The 23,057-nt window shown below is 35.6% G+C and overlaps 1 protein-coding gene and 1 pseudogene across 7 annotated transcripts in view; one reads left to right on the forward strand and one right to left on the reverse strand.

Annotated features, from left to right (window-relative positions):
• ARFIP1 (ADP ribosylation factor interacting protein 1) overlaps window positions 1-23,057 on the forward strand; it is a 129,315-nt gene that overhangs the window by 8,831 nt on the left and 97,427 nt on the right.
• On the reverse strand, window positions 7,250-8,115 carry LOC100452065 (ribosome biogenesis protein NSA2 homolog; annotated as a pseudogene).

The following is a 23,057-nucleotide window of genomic DNA, read 5'->3' on the forward strand; positions in this document are numbered from 1 at the left end:
TACTACATTAGCATAGTACATTTGTCACAATTAACCAATATTGGCACGTAATTATTAAAGTCCATATTTTATTCAGATTGCCTCACTTTTCCCCAATGTCTTTTTTTTTTTTTTTCTGTTCAAGGATACCATCTAGGATAGCATATTGCCTTTAGTGGTCACGTATCCTCTCTTTTTGACAGTTTCTCAGATTTCCTTGTTTTTGATGACAAGTTGATAGTTTTGAAGATTACTGCCTGGTCAGGTATTTTGTAGACTGTCGCTCAGTTGGGACTTGTCTACTGTTTTTCTCATAATTAGACTGGGTGATATGTTCTAGGAGGAAGATCACAGAAGTAAAGTGCCATTCCCATCACATCGTATCAAGAATACAGACTTTTTTTTTTTTTTTTTTTTTTGAGGTAGAGTCTCATTCTGTTGCCCAGGCTGGAGTGCAGTAACACAATCTTGGCTCACTGCAACCTCTACCTCCTGGGTTCAAGCGATTTTCCTGTCTCAGCCTCCCAAGTAGCTGAGTCTACAGGTACATGCCACCATGCCCAGCTAATTTTTGTATTTTTAGTAGAGAGAGGTTTCACCATGTTGGCCAGGCTGGTCTTGAACTCCTGACCTCAGGTGATCCACGCACCTCAGCCTCCCAAAGTGTTGGGATTACAGGCGTGAGCCACTGTACCCGGCCAAGAATACAAACTATTAATATGACAGTACCATTGATATTAACCTTGACTACTTGGCTTGAGATAATGTTCATCAGTTTTGTCCACTGTAAAGTTACTCTTTTTCCCCCCTCCTTTTGTATATTGTACTTTTTAGAAGACAGTCTCTCTGTGAAGCACACAATCGGGGATTGGGGAATTATGCTTTACCTCTTTAAGGGTGAAGTGTCTACATAAATTTTTGAAAAATCTTCTGTAAGGGTTTTTTGTCTATTCTCCCCTTTCAGTCATTTATTTATATCAGTCTGACTCATGGATATTTATTTTATACTTAAGGGTAAATCCAGTAGTTATTTACTTTGTTGCTCAAATTGTTTCAGCTTTGGCCATTGGGAGCTCTTTTAGTTGGTTCCTGTATTCCTTTGACATACTCCTGTCATTGTGAGACTTTTGTTCTTGTTTTGTTTGTTTGTTTGTTTGTTTTTGAGCACTTTTAACTTTCTGGTATTACAAAATGCTCTAGGCTAACCTTGTGTATTACCTACCACAGGCCTAGAATCAGCCTTTTCTCCAAGGAGCACTGATTCCTTCTATTGGAGAATAGTGTTAGAAACCAACATCTGGGCACTATGTTTGCTCATTGCTATTGGAATGTCATTGCTTCTAGGCCCTCCCAGTGGACAGAGTAAGGAAATATATGTGTGTACACTAACTCATGTATATACGCATATCTATAAATATTTCTATATGTAACTATATATATGTTGAGCTATATTTTTAGTTTATTTCCTGTGAGCATTTTTCATTAAAAAAATTACCTGTGAATATTGAAGGGGTTTATTTTACATGGTTTTGGGAATTTAGTAACAAAAAGTAACTCTCCAATTATCCATTGCTGAGGGACAAAAGCAGTTCAGATAATACCGAATAACAGGTAACCTGTTTGATCTTTGAATGAAATCAATTACAACAGAGATGACCACCTCTCTTGGTTCTTGGTTGGCTTCACTGCTAACGTTCTGGAACTGAGCCATCTATGAAGAATGAGGCTACAGCATACTGAATAATTTAATTTACAGCTAGTTTTCTTTTCAGAGAGTAATTTAGTTTTCAGAGTCTTATCATTTTGCTTCTCATTAGTTTCTCTGTAACACAGTCTGAGTGGGGAAATTAAAAAGACTTCTGCAAACAGTCAGTTTTGTTACCTAAGAGTTGGTTATGGTGGTAGAGATAGGCATAGTTGAAACATCTGTTAGGTTAACTTTTAAATTGTTTCTTATTATGCATATAATTCAGAATTAACTGTATTTTGTCAGGGCTATTTTTGAATTATCTAGACTGATGTGTTTATCTTTTTTTTTTTTTTTTTTTTTTTTTTTGAGACAGAGTCTCAATCTATTGCCCAGGCTGGAGTGTAGTGTCACAGTCTCAGCTCACTGCAACCTCTGCCTCCCGGGTTAAGTGATCCTCCTACCTCAGCTTCCTGAGTCAGTGGGACCACAGGTGCGTGCCACCATGCCTGGCTCATTTTTTAATTTTTTTTTTATAGAGACGAGGTTTTGCCAGGTTGCCCAGGCTGATCTTGAACTCCTGGACTCAAGTGATCCACTGGCCTTGGCCTCCCAAAGTGCTGGGATTACAGGCTTGAGCCACCATGCCTGGCCCGATGTGTTTATCTTAATAAGCAACCTGAACTTAATTTATCAGTATGTAAAAGAACTTGTAGGTATTTAGCAAAATAGCTTTTACAGATACCAGATAGTTGTTAATATAAAGACAGAAGAATAATGTAAATTATTCTGTATTATCTTCTTTGGTTATTCTACTTATAAAAATAAATGTAATATACTTTGAACATATTGTGTGGTAAGCCATTTCCAGTTCTTTTGCATTGGACGGTAAGGAAAATGATTAGTTTTTCTTCTTGTTAGGAGAACTGTCATCGTAGAAAACAAAATCATTTTAAATTGTTTTGACTGAAAAGCGTCTATATTTTGGATATTTTAAACTCTGAACATATAGTTTTAAAATGGAGTCATGTATGGTAACTCAATTTTTTATTGTAAACAAGTCTGTTCAACTTGAAAATTAATATTCAGTTACGAAATCAAAACAAGTCTTTTCCAGATTTTAAGCAATGTCATCTTGGTATAAGCTCTGTTTTCTGAATATAAACCTATTTTCATTGTAATTTCTAAAAATCCAGTAGGTTTCTGGATTTTGTAAAGACGTAAATACAGATATAATTGTGCAAATTTCATAGTATTTTATTTTGAGGTGAGAATTTTGTTATAGTTTATAAAAGATATTTTCCTCTTCAGATCTCAGGGCTATTTTGGGATCTACAAATAAGTATGACCACTAGCTGCTTCAATTCTTGCTATTCAAAAGGTTAATAGTCTTTAAGTTAAATATAATGTGATATTATTCAACAGAAAGAATATGTCTTTCCTTTTTAACCTCGAACAAATTCTGTATCTGATGTTTAAAAAGTATTTTTAAAAGTTGTGGTAATATAAAAATGTGTGGAAATTGTGGCTGAAGCATTAAAAATAACTTGCAAAATAAATATATTGTAATGGTAAAGAAAAAACTGATCTTACCATTCTGTTCCTGTTTATCCATGAATGAGAAAAGATGGGCATATTCCAATAGATTTCATCAAAAGTGAAAAAAATAGAGCCGCTTAAAAAAAATCTTTAGAATAATAACTGATCTCTGGAATATCAAGTCTAAAGAAACTAAGCAAAATCACTTTAAAGCAAGTCCAAGTTTTGTTACTTTTTGTTCTCAGTGTTTTCTGTTTACCACCTTTTATTGTCCTTGACTCACCAGTCAGAAGTTCTTGATGCTGTATATCATTATTTATAGTATTTTCAAACTTTTTTTTTTCTAAAGTACCTTTAGAAAGAGTAATAACTCTTCAGACATTTCTTTGAAGACTCATATTTTATCATAAAAATTCAGTAAATTTCTTTGAAGACTTACGTGTGTTGTTTTATTCAAGTGAATTTTGCTTTAGATTCTATCATATTTATTTTAGTGAAAAATAATGTAAATTCGTATTCCAGTGTGATGTGCCATGTTTATCTTGTCTGCTATGGTTGTATCTGCCCTCCTGTGTCTTGGGCATACCACTTCAGACCACCTGTTATATGAGTATCTGAATTTGAAAAGCTCACATTATGATTTATGTTCAACAACACTCCTGCCACAGATCCTTTATCATTAGACTTCTGAATCTTTAAACTCAGTGTTGTCATGGAGACTCTGAAGGGGTTTTAGGGATCCTGGCAAATCTAATACCTCCTGCCCTCTCTTTCCTGGGTGCTAAGAAGACCTTAAATGCATTTAAGAGTGGTAGAGTATAAAATTCTCCCTCACTAAAATTTGGGAAAGGATCTTATAAGGTTTTCCTCTGTATAGATTTGGTCTATTCAGTATGTATATATAAAAATGTGGTTTTTATAGTAAAATCAAAGCAGCTGCAAAGAGTTGGATGGATTTTAAACTTGAGGTGACAAATTCTAATTAATAATTCACTTTGTAGGTCTTTGGTTCTTACACTCTTTTGTTAGCAAATACCTCTGGCTGATTTACAGTAGAACCCCCAGAGATGACTTAACGACATTTTGGCCTCCAATATAACTGGTCTGTGAGGGCTGAACATCAGTGGTGGTTTTGTAGTAGTAATTTATCACTCTGTTTTAAAGACAGCTTTCAAAGATAACTGAATTCATACAAAAATTAGAAAATGTATAACCTAAACAGCACAAATTATATAGGTCATTAACTTCTTAAGTCTTGTTACTCCCATGTATTTTGTTATCAAAGTTATAAACAAGAAGACCTTTAAGAAATAAATATGAAGTGGATCAGAGCACTTAAAGAATGAGCCAAGATAGCACCATTGTACTCCAGCCTGGGCAACAAGAGCGAAACTCTGTCTCAAAAAAAAAAAAAAATTATATATATATGTATATATATAAATATAATATTTAGTACCTATCTCTGTAATTCTCAGAAATTTGATTTATGTTTCTCTATCTGCCTTGAGTTATTTGGTTTTTTCCAGAGCTGAATGATAATGATGTACAGTAGTCTTCCCATAGTCTTGGGGGAGATGTTCCAAGACCCACATACCTGAAACTGTGGATAGTCCCAAACTCCATATGTACTAAGTTTTCTCCTATACATACATACCTATGATAAAGTTTAATTTGTAAATTAGATACAATAAGAGATTAACAACAGTAATAATAAAATAGAACAATTATAACAACATATTTTCTTAGTCTGTTTGAGTTGCTATAAAGGAATACCTGAGGCTGAGTAATTTATAAAGAAGAGAGGTTTATTTTCAGACTGTGGTTGACAGCTGATAACAAACTGTGGGAAGCTAAAACGTGGATAAGGTGGGAGATGTACTATATTTTCCTCATTGGTGCTGTTTTATACAGGGGGTCAAATGATAACTCCTATTTCACAAGAAAGTAAGACAGCAAAAATGAACTGCCTTAACCTTCCATTTTTCCATGTTACTCTTTACTATCTCTACAGGTTCCTTCTTCCTTTATTCTGGCCTCACTGGAAGAGATTTTCTCCTTTTATTTAAAGGGTAATTCTTCTACCTTTGTTTAGAATTTTTTACTGTTTTTAAAAAACTTTTAATCTAATTTTAGACTTGCGGAAGAGCAAAAATAGTAGAGTTCCCTTACATTCCTCACCCCATTTCCCCAATGCTAACATCTTACATAACCGTAATATAATTATTACAAGTAGGAAATGAACATTGATATAATATTATTAATTAAACTGTAGCTCTTATTAGAATGAAACCAAATTTTCAACTACTGTCCGTTTTCAGTCCCAGGGTCCTATATAGGAACCCACATTGAATTTAGCAATTTCTCCATAGTCTCTTTTAAAGTTTCTGACATTTTGCTTGTCTTTTATGACTATGACACTTTTGAAGAGTACTAATCAGTTATTTTTAGAATATCTGGCAGTTTGGGTTTGTCTGATGTTTTCTCATGATTGGATTGAGCCTATGCATTTTTGGCAAGAATACCACAAAAATGATGTTGTGTCTTTCCTAGTGCATTGTATTGAGGAGTTTATGATATATGTCTTACTACTTATGACTACTTGATCACTTGGTTGAGTGTGCTGTTTTTACACTGTGAAGTTACTATCTTTCCCTTTTTAGTTGGTAAGTATCTTGTTGGAGTTACATGGAGACTGTGTAAATCCTGTTTCTCAAACTATTGCTCTCTAATTTTAGCATCTATCAAGTGGATCTTGTCTGCAGTATTTGTGGTATTTGCCTGATGTTGATTGTTTCCCACTTTGCTTGCTATGTTAATTTACTTATTGTAGTCTATTGTGAAGAAGAGTTGTCCCTTTTCCTCCATTTACTTATCAGATTGTTTATATCAATATGGACTCATTAATATTTTACTCTTTGTTTTTGATCTAGTACTATCATTTATTTTGTTGCTGTATTTGTTCCAGCATTGGCTGTTATGGGCTCCTTCAGGTTGGCTCCTGTGTTCTTTCAACAAACCCCCATCTGTTTTTGAAGTTTTCTTTATTTTCTGACACCATGTCAGCATGTGGAAATTACTATGGTTCTGAGAGTCAGAATTGTTACAAAATATATCGTGTATCCAGAGAAGTGTCACTCCATCCTTAGCCTTGCTACCCTGTTCCCATGCCCTTTCCCTCTTCTTTCCACCCCTTTCTCACCTGCCTGGGGTAGGTAACCTATCTCTTTAGTTTCTGGTTTATCCTTCTGGTGTTTTTTGTTTTTTTGGTTTTTTTTGCTTTTTCAGTAGAAATGTGTATTTTCTTATATCCCCCTTCATTCTTACATGAACATAACATACCATAGGTTTTTTTTTTGCTTTTTTCAGACTTTGCTTTTTTCAGTTAACACTGTGTGCTGGAAATCACTTCATATTATAGAGATTTTCCTCATTCTTTATTTCCCCCCACAGTTGCATAACTTGGATGTACCATAGTTTATTCAGTCACTTTCCTATGTGCCATATTCCTACCATAGGAAGGTAATTGAATATGGCACATCCAAGTTTCCAGTATTTTACAATTACAAAGAATGCTGCAGTGTGTATTTGTCTTTGTGTATTTGGAGGTATATTCCCAGGGTGGATTCCTTGAAGTGGAATTGCTGGGGTCAAAGGTAAGTGTATATGTCATTTTGTTACACATTACCAACACTCCCTCCAGAATGGTTGTACCAATTTGTATTCCCATCAGCAATGCATGTAAATGCCTGTTTCCCTTACATCCTCACTAATGGAATGTTTTGTCATATTTTAAAATTTTTGCGAGTCTGATAGATGAGAAATGGTATTTCAGTGTTGTTTTAATTTGCATTTCTCTAATTTTGAGTGAATTTAAGCAATTGTTACTTATTTGAGGGCCCTTGTAATTTTTTTTTTTTTTTTTTTTTTTGGTGAATTGACTATATCTTTTTTCCTGTATCTGATTTTTGGTCCTTTTTCCCTTTGTTTTGTTGTTTTTCCTCCCATTTTAATGTTTATAATTTAATAATCTCTTGATTGCAGACAGGTATGGCTGTTTGGTAGTATTCAGAAACATTACAGTAATGGTAGTTTTTTCAATTGGTGTGTAGTGCTCAATAATTATATATGAAATTGCTGTCAAACCAGTAAGACTGCATTTATGCATCCATCATTTTCAGGATTGTTGATAACCTGGGCATATTTCCCCAAATAACTTTGCCTCCTTGCGTCACAAGGCCCACTTCACTCACATTTACCTCAGTGACAGTCTTTGGTAATAACACCCAAAGTTGTATACAGTGGGAATGAGGGATTCTTCTTTACACCAAGTATTGGTAGGCAAAAGGTGGCTTTCAGTTCAGGTTGTGTTACATGGACTTTCTTGAAACGCAAGCCCATTGGCCTGTTGAATCTTTCATATTTAGGTGGTTTTCTTGTAAAGCCATCTCCAACAAAGCAGACTTCAGTAACCATCCTCCTCCATGCCTTCTTCTTTCTCTTTCCTGTTTGAATAACTTCATACTTCTTTTTCTCCCTGGGCACATACTTCAGGCAGAAGGACTTTCCATTTTCCCTCATTCTCGTTTCGTTTCTGTTTAATCATATTGGAAGGTACTTTAGCTCGAGATTGTCTCTCTGTCCTACAGTTAGGCAGGTACTGCTCCCTGTGGAATCTTTTTATCATTCTTTTGTTTGGTGTGTTTCTCTTTTCATGCATCTTGATGGTCTTTTTTATTTGTATTTTCTCAGCATGGTGCTGTTTATGATTAAGCTTAGCCTTCAGACCAATCATTTTCTTTGCCTTCTTTAAACATTCTTGAGCTTCTCGACTTCCTTCTTTCTCTTTCTCTCATGGTAATCCAAATGGTATAGCATTTATGGTGTCATTCAATATATTCATTCTGTGGCATGGTGACGGCTGCAGAGCGCCCAGAAGCAGCCCCTGGGGTGCAAAAATGCTCTCCTTTCCCTTTGTTTTTAGAAGTTCTTTATATATTAGCCTTTTATGGTGTATATTGCGAATATTTCATCTTAGTTTGCTTTGCATGTACTGTGTGTGTGTGTTGTCCAATTAAAAAATTTTATGTAGTCAATATTTTCTTTTATTGTTTCTGGATTCTCTTTTCCCTATACCAACTTTGAGCAGAATTCATCCATTTTTTTCTAGTACTTTCTCTGGTTTCATTTTTTATATCTAGATTCCTAATCCATTTGGAGTTTATTCTGGAGTATGATGTGAGACAGAGATCGAATTTTATATTTTCCAAGTGGATACCTAGTTTTCCTGGCACCATTTATTGAAAAGTCCATCTGTACTTTAGTGATTTAAGATGCCACCTTTGTTATTTACTAAATTTCTGGGTATATTTGAGTCTAATTCTAGACTTTTTAAATTCCACTGGTCTATTTATGTGCTAGTCCCACACTGCTTTAATTATAGATGTTTTTTGGTGTTGTAGTGTTTGATAGAGGTGGTCTCCTTGTGGTTTTCCTTTTTCAGTGTTTTCCTGCCTATTCTTGCATGTATGATTTTCCACATCAACTTGAATATCAACTTGCCAAACTTTACAAAATAGCTTGTTAGTATTTTCATTGTATTGTATCAAATTTATAAAGTAAGGGAGAAATGGCATCTTTATAATGTTGTCATCCTATCTTAGAATGGGGATATCTTTCTATTTGCTCAAGTGTTCTTCAGTGTCTTTCAGTGGTGCTGACATTTTCCTTGTGTAGTTTTTACACGTTGTTTAGTTTATTCCTAACTATTTAATCTTTTTGTTGCTATTATAAATGGGATTTTCTCTGCCATGATTTTCCCTGATTATTGTTTTTGTATAGGAGAACTATTTTTTTCTATGTTAGTTTATTATCTTGCTACTTCATTGAATTTTATTTTTGAGTTAATTTTATTATTGATTCTTCAAGGGTTTTTAGGCTACCATTATATCATCCGCAAATAGAGATAGTTTTACTTTCTTCTTACCTATTATTCCTCTGATTGATTTTTCTTAACTAGTTGATTTGGCTAATACCACTAGTATGATGTTGAATAGCAGTAGAAATGGCCGGGCTCGGTGGCTCATGCCTGTAATCCTAGCACTTTGGGAGGCTGAGGTGGGTAGATCACCTGAAGTCAGGAGTTCAAGAGCAGCCTGGCCAACATGGCAAAACCCTGTCTCTACAAAAAATTAGCTGGGCGTGGTGGCAGGCACCTGTAATTCCAGCTACTCTGGGCGGTTGGGGCAGGTGCTGAGGCAGGAGAATCGCTTGAACCTGGGAGGCAGAGGTTGCAGTGGGCCAAGATCGTGCCACTGCACTCCAGCCTGGGCGACAGAGTGAGACACCGTCTCAAAAAACAAGAATAGTAGTAGAAATGGTGGGCATCTTTGCCTTTTTACTGATCTTAGTGGAAATGCCTCTGTTATTTCTTTATTAAATAATTTAATGGTTGTAGGACTAAAATGTATATATTTTATCATGTTGAGAAATTACCTCCTAATTCTTGCTTCTTTGAGTGTTGGGTTTCGAATGGGTGTTGAATTTTGTCACATACACTCCATCTCAGTGGTATGGAGAAAATTGTATGTTTCCTACCTGCCTTAGATTTATGAATACGGTATGTACTAATAGATTTCCTAATTGAACCAATCCTTTACCTCTAGGATAAATCCCATTTGGCCATGTTGTATTATTTTCTTAATGTATTACATTCTGTTAGCAAACAGTAAAATCGTTCCCTCCAGTGTATTTCTAGAGTAAAAATTTGTTTCTTTGCATTATTGTAGCTAAAATGGTGTCTGGTACTTATTTGTGTGTGTATTTATCTCTGTGATTAGATTCAGAGTGCTTTTAGAACCGGAACTAGAGTTTACTTTTTATTACCCTTAGTGCCTAGCAGAATTCTTCATATGTAGTTGGTATTATCTAAATTTTACTGAACAAAAATAGAAGCAGTAGTAGCACATTAAACTTTTCTTGAATGAAATCTGAGTATCATGTTTCACTTAGACAGCAAACAGTCACATCAGTCCTAAAGAGCACTACTACCACATGAAGGTCGGAGAGATCTGACTTCTGGTCTGGAACTTTGTTTTACATAGGTCACAAAAACTAACATTTTGGCATCAGACATCACAGTTTTTTCATGTGTCAGTTGACACTCTGATCTTTTACAATCTGTTTCATATCTAAATGATCTTATGAAATTAATTTTTACTTATTGCAGTGTGCATTTTTACATTTTGCCAAATAATTTTTCTGAATTTTTATTTGTCTTTAGAATGGTTTGCCTGTTGTAATGAATAGATATACATATGATTATAGATAATTTTGAAAAGCAAATTCTGAATACAAATAAATTAGTTATTATTTTCCCCATTTTTTAGTTGAACAAATTTAACCTTCAGAGAAATGGCGACTGATTTAGAGGAATTGGTAAGGCTGGAGCACAATATGGGGTTTTCTGTCTCCAGTTACAGTGTTTCTGTGCCAATCTGCCATCTGTTTATGTGACACAGTGCTAGGCACAGTGTTTCTTCAACTAAGCCAAGCTACTGTGATTCGGTGTGATAAGTTTTAATGTAGGATTTAGAGCTGGATTATTTATGTTTAGTCCAAAAATCAAAGACGAATTCTTTGCACAATATGTATTCCTTGCGGGGGATTCAGGGTTCCTTGTGATTTAAAATAGCTTGAGTGTTTAACATTTGGCAAAGCACTGTTGTAGTTACAGGTAATCCTGAAAAGCTAGATAATTATGTATACTGTACGTATCTTAGTTCATGGATTTGATTTTTTTAGGATCAGATCTCTGAATCTATCCTGTTGAGAGATGATCAGAGGAAGATTGTGCATGTGTGTTCTAGTAAAGATTGACAGCCTAGCCAATGATGGGATTCATAAAAATAAATGAAAGTATTCTGTTTGTGGTTTACTGTTGTGAGTTTTGTCTTTGTAATTGTCACTCTGATAGATGCTAAACTAGAAATTTCCTGCTCAATAGGGAGTTAAGTCTGAATGACAGTGATCTGAAGGAAACTACTGCCAAGCAATTGATTGTTCATACTTGTCTGGAAATTAACATTGAAATCCATGTTATGCATTCCTTGTGTTTTTAGCTATACCCAAATGTGCAGCATTCATAGGGAACATTCTTATTAAATTTAAAAAAAGAACAGGTACGTGAGTATAAGCTGAATTTATCCTCCAATTTAAAAGCATTATATGAGTTTACAGTTAACAAAAGTACAGTTTAGGAATATTTTATGACTTTAAAATTCCCTACTCATTAGTATTCTGCTAATTTAAACCTGCATTTTTAAAACTTATGGGTCAGATTTGTTTACCAGAAGAACAGTAGCCTAACAGGCAACATTCATTGAGGGCCTATTAAGCGTCAGGCATTGTACAAGGTTTTACATATATCATCTCATTTAATGCTACAATAACCCTGTTGATGTTTTCTCCCATTTTATAGATTAGGCAACTAAAACTTGGAAAGGTCAACATAGCTTTTAAGGAGCAGAGCTATGATTTGAGCCTAAATGAAAGAAAAGATGAGTAAATTTAGGAAACTGTATAGAAAAAAACTATTTAAAAGTAGAAGCAAGAAATTGGGGAAAGAAGCAAATTAGGTATATTTTTATAACAGTGACAACAAAAAAGGCAAAGAAATTGCATTAGATATTTATTAGTTTATCCTGAGATTGTAGTCTTAATTCTTCTTTTCTGTCTGTCCTTCAATATAGTAACACTAGAACATATACCTATTTCTAATATTTAAGGAAAATATACAGATATTTGCACTCTTCTTTTGTGTAACTCAGACATCTGAAAAGTGAATTGAGTACAGATCCTGCATCCAAGGTCGTATTGTTTAATAGAGGAAATTTAAATGAAATAAAATGCAGAATAATAATTCCTTTAGCGTGGTACAAGTCAAGCATTGTGGCAGTTCAGAGGAGTAGCAGCCAGGAATATCAGTGAAGGTGCCATTTATTCTGAAGTCTTACAGCGTGGGTGGAATTGGAACTACTTGAGCAAAAGCAAAGACAAAGAACATTGAGAAATATGTATGGAGAAGAGTAAGTTTGATTTCATAGGGTATCTGAAGAAGCATGATTGGTAGAAAGAAAACAGGTCAGACCATAGGAAGGATTTTGAGTGTCAAGCTGAGGAGTCAGCTTTTACATTGTAGACACATCGGGGAGGGAGACAGACCATGTTAAAGATATATGTAAGTTATTTTATAATGTAATGTAAACTAGTGTTTACTGTTGTAAAGCATAAGGGGCTAGAGCAATGAAGAATGCTAATTGACATAGATTGGTCAATGGTAGCCCTTCTGAGGAGTTGATGTTTGAGCAGAAACCTAAATGAGGTGAGGAAGAGAATCATGTGAAAATCCAGGAGTAAGAACTTTCCAGACAGAGCAAAGAGCAAGAGCAAAAATATTAGTAAGATTGGTGTGTTTGAGAAACAGTGGAGAGGGCTCTGTGGGTAGAACTGCCTGTCAGGAAAGATGGAAAGGAATGTGGTTCAAGATGTAGCTAGCAGCTAGAATGGCTTTCCCTAGAGTAAATGAATTTCTGTATCATCTGTGTTCAGTAATTATCCGGATTTCACCATATTTGCCTTATTCATTCATTTATAATAATAGGTTTGAGAATTACCTTCCTACTGAGGCCATGAAATTGCCAAGATAGATAGAAGAAAGAAAGAAACACCAAGGCTGCAGACAGTAACATTTATAATCATATTTCAAATCTGTCTTGATTGTGGTCTGTTTTAGAAAAGTACACTTAGGGTACCCATAGTGACAAAGTTACAAAGAGTAGCTGTGCTGGTAAATACTAGTGTTATTGGAACTACTTCAACATTTGTTCTATCAGTCTTGAGCTGAAATCGGTGTGCTGTAATTTTACATTTGATTTTCACAACAGCTGTGTTATATATAGGTGAGGTTAAAAATCTCATTTTATAAATGAGGAAACAAAGTTACACAAGTAAAGTGAGATGCAAAGGATAAAAAGAGACAGAACTGGACCTTAAGTCCGTGTCTCTTAATATGTTGGTTAGTTCTGCAATTTCATTAAGTAGACTTATTCACCTAATAGTTTTGAACCATGTTGAATTACCACTTTGTAATAAATACATTAACCACTTTTCAAAGGCCATATTTTTACTAATACAGAAGGAAATTCCAAAAACTATTGAATTATGAATTTAATAGAATTAGTTTTTTTCATAGGCAAAAATCTGAATAATTTCATCTGACACAGAAGACATTTGTGCTTTTTGGTATTGGAACAAAATATGGTCTCTCTTGAGATGCATAATTAGTCCACTAAGCACTGCAGCCTTCATTGTCTGAAGCCATAACTAAAACGGTTAGAATTGAATTAGCTTTCTGTCTTTCTTTTCTTCTTTCACTTTCTTTACTTTCTTCATTGCTTTGCCTGGAATTGACTGAACTTAAGAATTTGATCCTTTAAATAGGAAGAAAATATAACTACTTGATAACAGAACAAAATAGCTACTTGACATATGTAGTTAATAACCTGAACATTGGAAATATTTCACAGTACTTTTTATTGCATTTTCAAATAACTTTAAAAAAGTAGATTTAAGAAACAGCTAGAAATACTTTATTATACCACTTTGTTTTTGTTTGCTCAGTGGTAAACTGGATTAAAGAGCAATGTAAATGTGTTTTAGAAAATATAATGTCTTATGTAGTTCCACAAATCTAACCAAGGCTAAGGCAAGTTCTTTTAGATCCTTTCTAGAAAGTTTCTACATTGTTTCTAAGCCTTTTAGAAATTACGTTTTACTATGAATAATATAATGAATAGCAGGAAACTTATTTCTGGTGTGCCTTTCTTTTGCATTATTAAGATAGTGTTTTAGTCTTTGGATGACTCTTATTTTCCATATGGTATTAGCCTATAAATGCTAAATTGTCAAATGTAAAGCCATTTATGTTAGTGTCAAAGTGTATTTTCAGGATTTGAAAAACGTAAGTAGCACGAGAAAAAAAGTACATTGACTTTTAAATTTTAGCCCTAAGTCTTGGGCAGCTACAGAAAGGGCTATAGACTAGGGGTTGAATTGTCAGGGAGGAGAATTACTGTGTATCCTCAGGGTAAAGATGAAGTTAGTGGAGATTTGTCCACTGTCCAAATTGGCCAGTATGAAGAAAGGAGGGGGAGAGTATGGTATGAGAAGCAGCTAGAGACGTAGGTAGAGGTCAGACTGTAAGCAGTTTTATGAGCCACGTTATCGCGATTGTAGTACTGAGAAAGTTTGCTGGAGTGCTATTTGGTCCACCAAAGGACAGGGGGGAAGCTATTCTCCCCCAGTGCAGTTGAAATGGGTTACATTTATGAGATTGAGTGAAAAGACCCATAGGGCCTGCCAATCTAAGAGGCAATTTATAGCATCAGGCAATTTACAGAATTTCTCACCCTTGACACGATTGACATATTTGGGTAATTTTTTATTTTGGGGAATTGTCTTAAACAGCATTGTACAATGTTTTCCAGCATCTCTGGCCTCTGCCTTCAAAATGCCAGGAGGACACCATTCCCAGCTATAACAACCAGACATTGCTAAATGGTGGGTGGTGGGGAGGTGGTGTCAAAATCCACCCCCAACATCCCCAGTTTGAAAACCACTGAGCTGTCAGGATCAATGATAACATGTGCATATTTTTGGGCAGTTGATGCCATTTTCAACAACAGGCTTGTTATCCTGTAACTTCTAATTTCCAGGTGTCCTAGTTTAATTCTGCAACTGCCAACTGCTAGGAGTAGGAGGTTCCTGGATGCAGCTGTCTCTAAGGCTCTGGTATTAGCAGAAGACAGCCCTAATGATATAAATGGTGGTTAATGCATCAGTCTGCAGTTGTTGGAAGTGAAGGGTCAGAGTAAATTAAGATGGGTGCTACTCTTAACTGCTCATGATAATATGGAGATAAAAGAAACAACAGTACAAGTTGTCAACATCAAGAAAGCAGTGTGTTTGAGTCATATAAATGTCTGAATGTGTATATATATATATATAACATATATATATATACACACACACATATATTATATATGTTTTATATATATATACACACATATATAGTTGGGAGGGCCTGCTCATGTATTTCAGTCACTCTAGGAGAGGCAGTGTAATATAAAGATTAAAAACTCAAACCAGATTGCCAGGTTTGAATCCCCAGGTCATCACTTGCTAGCTGTGTGTTGTTAAGCAAATTTCCTAATCTTTCTGTTTTCTTACGTGTGAAGAGTATTGGTGTGAAATAGGAATAATAATGGTACCTAGGTGAGAGATTTGTTGTGAGGTTAAATGAGATAATGCACATAAAGTTAGTAGAATTAAATCAGTTAATATGTAAAATTAATGTGAAAAACAGAATAGTTCCTGATATATGGTGAGTACCCATTAAATGCTAGCTCTTATTATTGTTGTAGAGCTTCATTTGCAAGTGGATACATTATTTAAATTAGTTAATTTCCTTAACCTTTTTAGGGTGCAGTCTCCTCATCTGTAAGATTGGGAAAATCATATTTACCTCACCAGGATTGTTGTGAAGGCTGAATGAAATGATTTATGTAATGTGCTTAGCACAGTGGCTGGCATGTAGTAAACTCTCAATAAAGGCCAGATTTTTAGTGATTAGTGTTAGGATTAGAGTAGGCAACTATGAAGGTATCAAACAAATTTTATAGCATTCTGACATTCTAAAAACTTGCTAGACCATTTCAGAGTTATCACCTGATACTCAAAAGCATTCATAAAGATACGGGAAGACCATTTTCCATTTGTCCACTTCCTGATTGTAAATCTGATGTCAAGGTCTGTTGTAAGCAAATTAAACCAGTTCCAGCTCATTTACTTAGAAAAGGGATTTACCAAGAGGCTATGAGGTAGTGTATAGAATTGCCTGGAGCGTTGGAAAACCAGAATCCAGACCCACATATCTAGGAATATTGATCCAAATCATGGTTGAGCAGTGGTCCAGTGACGGCACCGTTGCTTAACACTGGATTTTGGCAGTTTGCACTGCCAATACCTGTAGCTCTGGTGACTGGATGCTGCCCCTATAGTCATTTCTGACCTAGAAATTTGATCTTGCTGGTTATTTTTGCCTCCTAGTGAGTTCTTTGATATCTTTCTTCATAACCCTAGTTTCTGATTCTAAGTCTGGGATAAGTGGACTTTGATTTGGCAGAGCCTAGATCATGATGGCAGTGCCCTAGAGCTTGGGAAAGAATAGTATTAATGTAACTGAATATAGCACTCATATGTCAAGCGCTCTTCTAAATACTTTATGTTTTTATTTTATGCCACAACAATGCTATGAGGTAGGTACTATTATCATCTTACAGATGAAGGAAGAGAGCTTTAGGAATTTGCCTAAGGTTCACAGCTAGTGGAGGAGCCATGAATTGAACACAAACAATCTGGCTTCAGATATTTGCTTGAATATCTGGTATTTTGAGCTTTTATGTAATACAAGGTGGGCTCTGCCCTTTCCCAAGCCTCACAATGTGGAGGCTTTCCCCAACTTTGGTTGGGGCCTGGGGCTGGGCAGCCAAAAATAAGGAAATATACATCATACTTGGCTAAAGTCTTACTTGGCAAACCAGTTATGCCTGTATTGCTATTTTAAAAGATCTAAAATGAGGAACAGAGGAATTTTTTTTCTTCGTGATTGCATTTTATGTTCTGCCACTCTTCAGATATTTGCCTTTCTTTAGATATTCTCTTTGAGGCAGTACTTCTAATTTTCAGACTCTGGATCAAACACACGGAAAATAGGTTTGTAAATGACACTTAGAACTATGCAGTCATTTTTCTAGTGAGAGAGTAATGGTGTAATTTATTTTTTGTGGGCAGGACACGTTTTGGAAAATGACAAACTTATTTTACTGCTGGGTTGTGGAGCTGATTAGTTCCTCTTTGTAGGTGGGCACTATGATCAGGGTCACACACACCTCCCCTCACCAGACTGGTATGGTATGGTTGCTCTCTGGGTGGATTGGGGGCCTGCAGGAAAAATAGGTCCTCTGCCATTAGAGATGATAAAATGTAATTTTTACCTTTTTTTCAAAATCAACAGTTTATTGAGGTAAGATTTACATGTAAGTGTACTCATTTAAAATGTGCAGTCTAATGAGTTTTGACGCATATAACTTGGAAAACCACAGTCATAATCAAGATACAGAATGTTTCCGTCACCGTACAGTTAGTTTCTTGTGTCCCTTTGCAGTCAGTTCTTCCCTATATTACTTGTCTCCCAGGCAACCACTGATCTGTCATAACAAATTAGTTTTGTATGTTCTATAATTCTATACAACTGGAATCATAATAGTATGTATTCTTTTTGTGCCTGACCTTTTTTTTTTTTTTTTTAGCTCAACATAAGTTATTTTTTTCCTTTTCTTTTTTTTTTTTAGAGACAGGTCTCACTCTGACACCCATGCTGGAATGCAGTGGCAGAATCATAGCTCACTGTAACCTTGAACACTCAGGCTCAAGTAGTCCTCCTACCTCAACCTGCTGAGTAGCTAGGACTAACAGGCATGTACCACCACAGCAGGCTAATAAAAAAAATTTTTTTTAGAGAGCATCTCGCTGTGTTGCCCAGTTTGGTGTCAAACTCATGTTTTGAAATTAATCAAGAGTTGTTGCATGCATCAGTAGTTCATTCCTTTTGTATTGCTGAGGAGTATTTCATTGTATGGATATACCACAATTTGTTTATTCATTAACCTAGTGATGGACTTTTTTTTTTTTTTTTTTCTAGTTTTGGGTTCTTATAAGTAAAGCTGCTAGGAGTACATATCTACAAGTAGGACATTTATTTTAATTTCTTTTTGGTGAATGTTTTTGTATAGAATGGCTAAGTCATATAGTCAAGTATATATTTACCTTTACAAGAAATTGCTAAACAGTTGTCCAAAGTGAAATACTTCTTGGCATTTCCTACATTCATGTATGCAAGTTCCAGTTGCCCGTCCCTCACATTTGGTATTATAGTCATCTTTACTTGAGCCGTTATAGTGGTTATATAATGGTATCTTATTGTGGTTTTAATTTGCATTTCCTTGATGACTAATGATGTTGAGCATCTTTTAATGTACTTACTCGCCATTCCTGTACTTTCATTTGTGAAGTGTTCTGTTAAGTTTTGGCCATTTTTCATTTGTGTTTTCTTACTATTGAATTGCAAGAGTTATTTATATGTCTTTACTGTCAGTCATTTGTCACATATAGATATAGTAACTGATTTTCTCCTAGTCTGTGGTTCACCTTTTTGGTTTTTTTTGATGGTGTCTTTTGAAAAGAGGTTTTTAACTTTAATGAGGTCCAGATTATCAGTATTTTTCTTTTCTTGTTTTTACTTTTTGTGTCTAAGAAATTTTGCTTACCCACGGTCATGACTCCATACTATTCCACCCCAAGATAACTACTGTTCTGCCTATATCATCAACACTTACTGGTTTTCTTTTTGAATTGGATCATGTAGTATGTACTCTTTGGTTCTGGTCTCATTTGCTGAACATTATGTCTGTGAAGTTTTTTCCTTTTTTTTTGAGACAGAGTTTCACTGTTGTTGCCCAGGCTGGAGTGTGCAGTGGCGTGATCTTGGCTCACTGCAACCTCTGCCTCCCAGGTTCAAGTGATTCTCCTGCCTCAGCCTCCCGAGTAAATGGGATTACAGGCATGCACCACCATGCCTGACTATTTTTGTATTTTTAGTGGAGATGGGGTTTCTCCATGTTGGTCAGGCTGGTCTTGAACTCCCGACCTCAGGTGATCTGCCCGCCTTGGCCTCCCAAAGTGCTGGGATTACAGGCGTGAGCCACCGTGTCTGGCCTCCATTTTTTTTTTTTTTTTTTTTTGGTAGCAGTAGTTTGTTGTGTTTTATTGCTGTGTGGTAGTTCATTGTATGACTCTACCACAGTTTATTTGATAGACATTTGGATTGTTTCCAGGTTTTGGCCATTATAGGTAAAGCTGCTATGAATATTCTTGTACTTGCCTTTTAATGGACATGTGCATTTATATTTCTTGGGTATATTTCCTAGGAGTGGAATTGCTGGGTTATAGGATAGTTGTATGTTTAACTCAAATAGTACTGCCAAATAGTTTTCCAAAGTGATTTTTACCAACTTTTACTTGTACCAGCAATGTATAAGAGTCTAGTTGCTCTACATACTGGCTACTACTTGGTTTTGTTAGTCTTTCTAGTTTTGGCCATTCTAATGGGTGTATAATGGTATCTCGTGGTTTTAATCTGCATGACAAGTTGAGCTGAATGACTTTGTAGCTCCTTCCCAATGCTAAGGTTTTCTGTGTGTTTTACAAAGTGGAGCCGGGTGTGGTAGCTCTTGCCTGTAATCCCAGCACTTTGGGAGGCCGAGGCATGCAGATCATCTGAGGTTGGGAGTTCAAGACCAACCTGACCAATATGGTGAAACCCCGTGGTGTTTCACCACGTGGTGGTGTGTGCCTGTAATCCCAGCTCCTCAGGAGGCTGAGGCAGGAGAATGGCTTGAACCTGGGAGGGGGAGATTTTAGTGAGCAGAGATTGCACCACTGTACTCCAGCCTGGGCGACAGAGGAAGACCCGTCTCAAAAAAAAAAAAAAAAAAAAAGTGGCAAGGGTTGTAGCATGTAAACACAAGTCCTTAAATAATAGTAAGTGTTCTTGGGTTTTTGTATAAATACAACAGATATTTGTATAGCTGATTTAGCTGTATTAACCTTCCTCTCTTGTATAGGGCATGCTTATAGCACTGGTTCTACCTGGCTGCACATTAGAATCACCTGGTGAGCTTTTAAAACTATTTTAAAAGCATACTGGCCATTCATATGGGTCCTGACTTGTAGATGTGTATTCATAGCAGCTTTACTTATGAGAGCCCAAAACTAAAAAAAGTCCATCATTAGGTTAATGAATAAAGAAATTGTGATATATACATACAATGAAATATTCCTCAGCAATACAAAAGGGATGAACTACTGATGCATGCAACAACTCTTGATTAACTTTAAAAGATTAAAATTATGATCTCTGTGGAGAGAGGCAGAAAGCTCCCCTGGTAGTTCTGAGATGCAGAGGGTTGATAATCATTGGCATGTACAAATGGAATGAATATTCCATTGCTTCTCAAGGGGCCTGCTGTACCCTTTAGGAATGAAGCACCAACTATAAAATCTTTATTAGGTATGTGTCATGTTAATTTATCCCCAACTTTGACCCATTGAAAGGATTCAAGAAGCTAGTTCCCAGCCTTCATTTTTTTGGTTGTACAATATACTAGCTCTCTAGGTAAGTTCTATGCTCATATTTTTAATTTTGCATTACTCTTCATGTTACAAGGCTAATTCTGCTTTCAATGTACATTCTACGTACAACTCAAGAAAATCACCTATTATAAATGCACTCTTTCTGTTAGCACTAGAGCAGTAGTCATGGTCATGTAAGAGTATTTGCTCAGCTTTGATCTTCTCCTTTAACATGATTGTGGATTTAGAATGTACTTGAACTTAACAAGTAACAACACCAAAAAAGGCACGTGATTTGATTGTTGCTTTATAAAATAAAAAAAATGAATACACTGTTCATCTTTTTGTTTATGAATATAATAGTGAATCTAACCTTCTGTTGGTATGCAGGTTTGGTACATGACGATACCTTTAGATCATCTCCAAAAAAGTAACATCATAATTGGAATGTGACATCCATATATATTGGATTTTTAAAGATTGTTTCCAAAGATTCAGCTGTACAGAGTGTGTGCCTAATACTTTTCTAACTTGGAAATAATTCAGTGGTGGCTAAAGCTGGCTTGTACTGCCTGCAAAAGCTGATTGGTAAATTTTCAAGAATTTGTAAGCCAACTGTTAAACACAGCCATTATTTTAAAAATTATGTAAAGTTATTATTAAATACATATATTAAAAATAAAAATAATATGTCCTCAAACTTAGTAGTTCCTAAATATGTTACTGTCTTTTACTGTTATCTGTGCTCTTAAAGTTGTGTCTGTGGTGTTTCCATGGTAGAAATACAATATGATGTTGTGCTGCCATATATCTCTTTTTACTATACGATGGTGTGCTGGCCAGGCATGGTGGCTAATGCCTGTAATTGCAGTACTTTGGGAGGCTGAGGTGGGCGGATCATGAGGTCAGGAGATCGAGACCATCCTGGCTAACACGGTGAAACCCCATCTCTACTAAAAATACGAAAAAAAAAAAAAAAAAATTAGCCGGGCATGGTGGCGGGCGCCTGCAGTCCCAGCTACTTGGGAGGCTGAGGCAGGAGAATGGCGTGAACCTGGGAGGCAGAGCTTGCAGTGAGCCAACATCACGCCACTGCACTCCAGCCTGGGCTACAGAGCGAGACTCTGTCTCAAAAAAAAAAAAAGATGGTGTGCTATTCCACATCTCTTCCTACTATATAATAGTGTGCTGCTGCATATCTCTTTCTAGTGTATGATAGTGTGCTGTGCTTATCTCTACTATATGATGTTGTGCTGCAGCATATCTCTTTCTACTGTATGATAGTGTGCTATTGCATGTCTCTTTTTCCTGCCTCTGGATTCAGTGAGGTCATGTTTGAAGCTTGAAATTGGCCACTGTAGGAGTATTGGTACCATGGAAATGGACAACAGCCACATGCTAAGGTTAAGCCTTTTTTTTTTTTTTTTTTTAGTTTGGAAAACTGGTTGTTAAACATTTACTAGCACACCCACTCTGGAGACATCATTCTTTATTCAATGAATGCCTTCTGTGTGCTGGCTACCCCTTCATAAGTGCTTTGAATAAATCTTTACTTAATTTCCTCAAGTATTATCTGATATGTTTCTTAATATTATAGATGAGAAAAACAAGATTAAGTAATGAAGATCAGAAAGCAGCTGCTATATTGTACAGCTAGGATTTTAACCCAGGTCCAAAGCCCTTAGTCTTCTCATTATAGTGTGTGGTGTCTCTGAGGCTTTGGAATAAGTTTTATAGAAGAGAGATCATTTGAGCTGAGCCTTAAGTTATGGGCAGGATCTTACTAGATATTGAAGTTGGAAGAATATTTCAAGCATTGTGAACAGTTTCAGCAAATGTTCATAGATATCAAAGTACATTTCATGTTCCAGAAATGATAAGTAGTAGATTCAGTAATAGAGGATATCTAGAAGAGTAAAGTTAAAAGAAGTGAAACCCGAAAAGTTAATTGGAACCTATTGTGAAGGACCTTAAATAGCCTCAACCTTAGAACAAAAGAAATTCTGTTTTTATTCCTAAAGGACATAATTATTTCCGAAAGCGTTTTGTATAATTATTTTGATTGTCTAATTTGAATTTAAGTTCAATTTCAATTTAAAGCATGAGTGAGGTATCATATATATTTTTTGTCCAGGGAGATAACATGGAGCTTTTTTGGTTTGGGGCCTTATTCTGCAGTATGTTGGCTGTTAATTTTCAGTACTATAATTAATGGTTAGTAAATGATGTTCCCCAAAATGGGTCATTCTTTGTAAGGAAGAAAATGAATAGATAATAGTTGCAATGTTTGCATATCTTTTGGCAAATGAGTATTCTTATTACCTACTTTATGGCATAAAGTAGTATTGGTTTATCATTGTCTTTCTGATTTTCAGAACATCTGTTTTTTATTTAAAGTCACCAACCTGGAACAATACATAGTGCCATTGCTGTAATTTTCTCTGCTATATCTGCATCATGAACCATTTACTCCCCTTACCCCCAGAATCTTTTTTGCAGTATCTTCTGCCTTTTGTTGTTGTTGTTTTGAGATGAGGTCTTGCTG

The sequence above is a fragment of the Pongo abelii genome, chromosome 3 (assembly GCF_028885655.2).
Source record: "Pongo abelii isolate AG06213 chromosome 3, NHGRI_mPonAbe1-v2.0_pri, whole genome shotgun sequence".
Classification (NCBI taxonomy): domain Eukaryota; kingdom Metazoa; phylum Chordata; class Mammalia; order Primates; family Hominidae; genus Pongo; species Pongo abelii.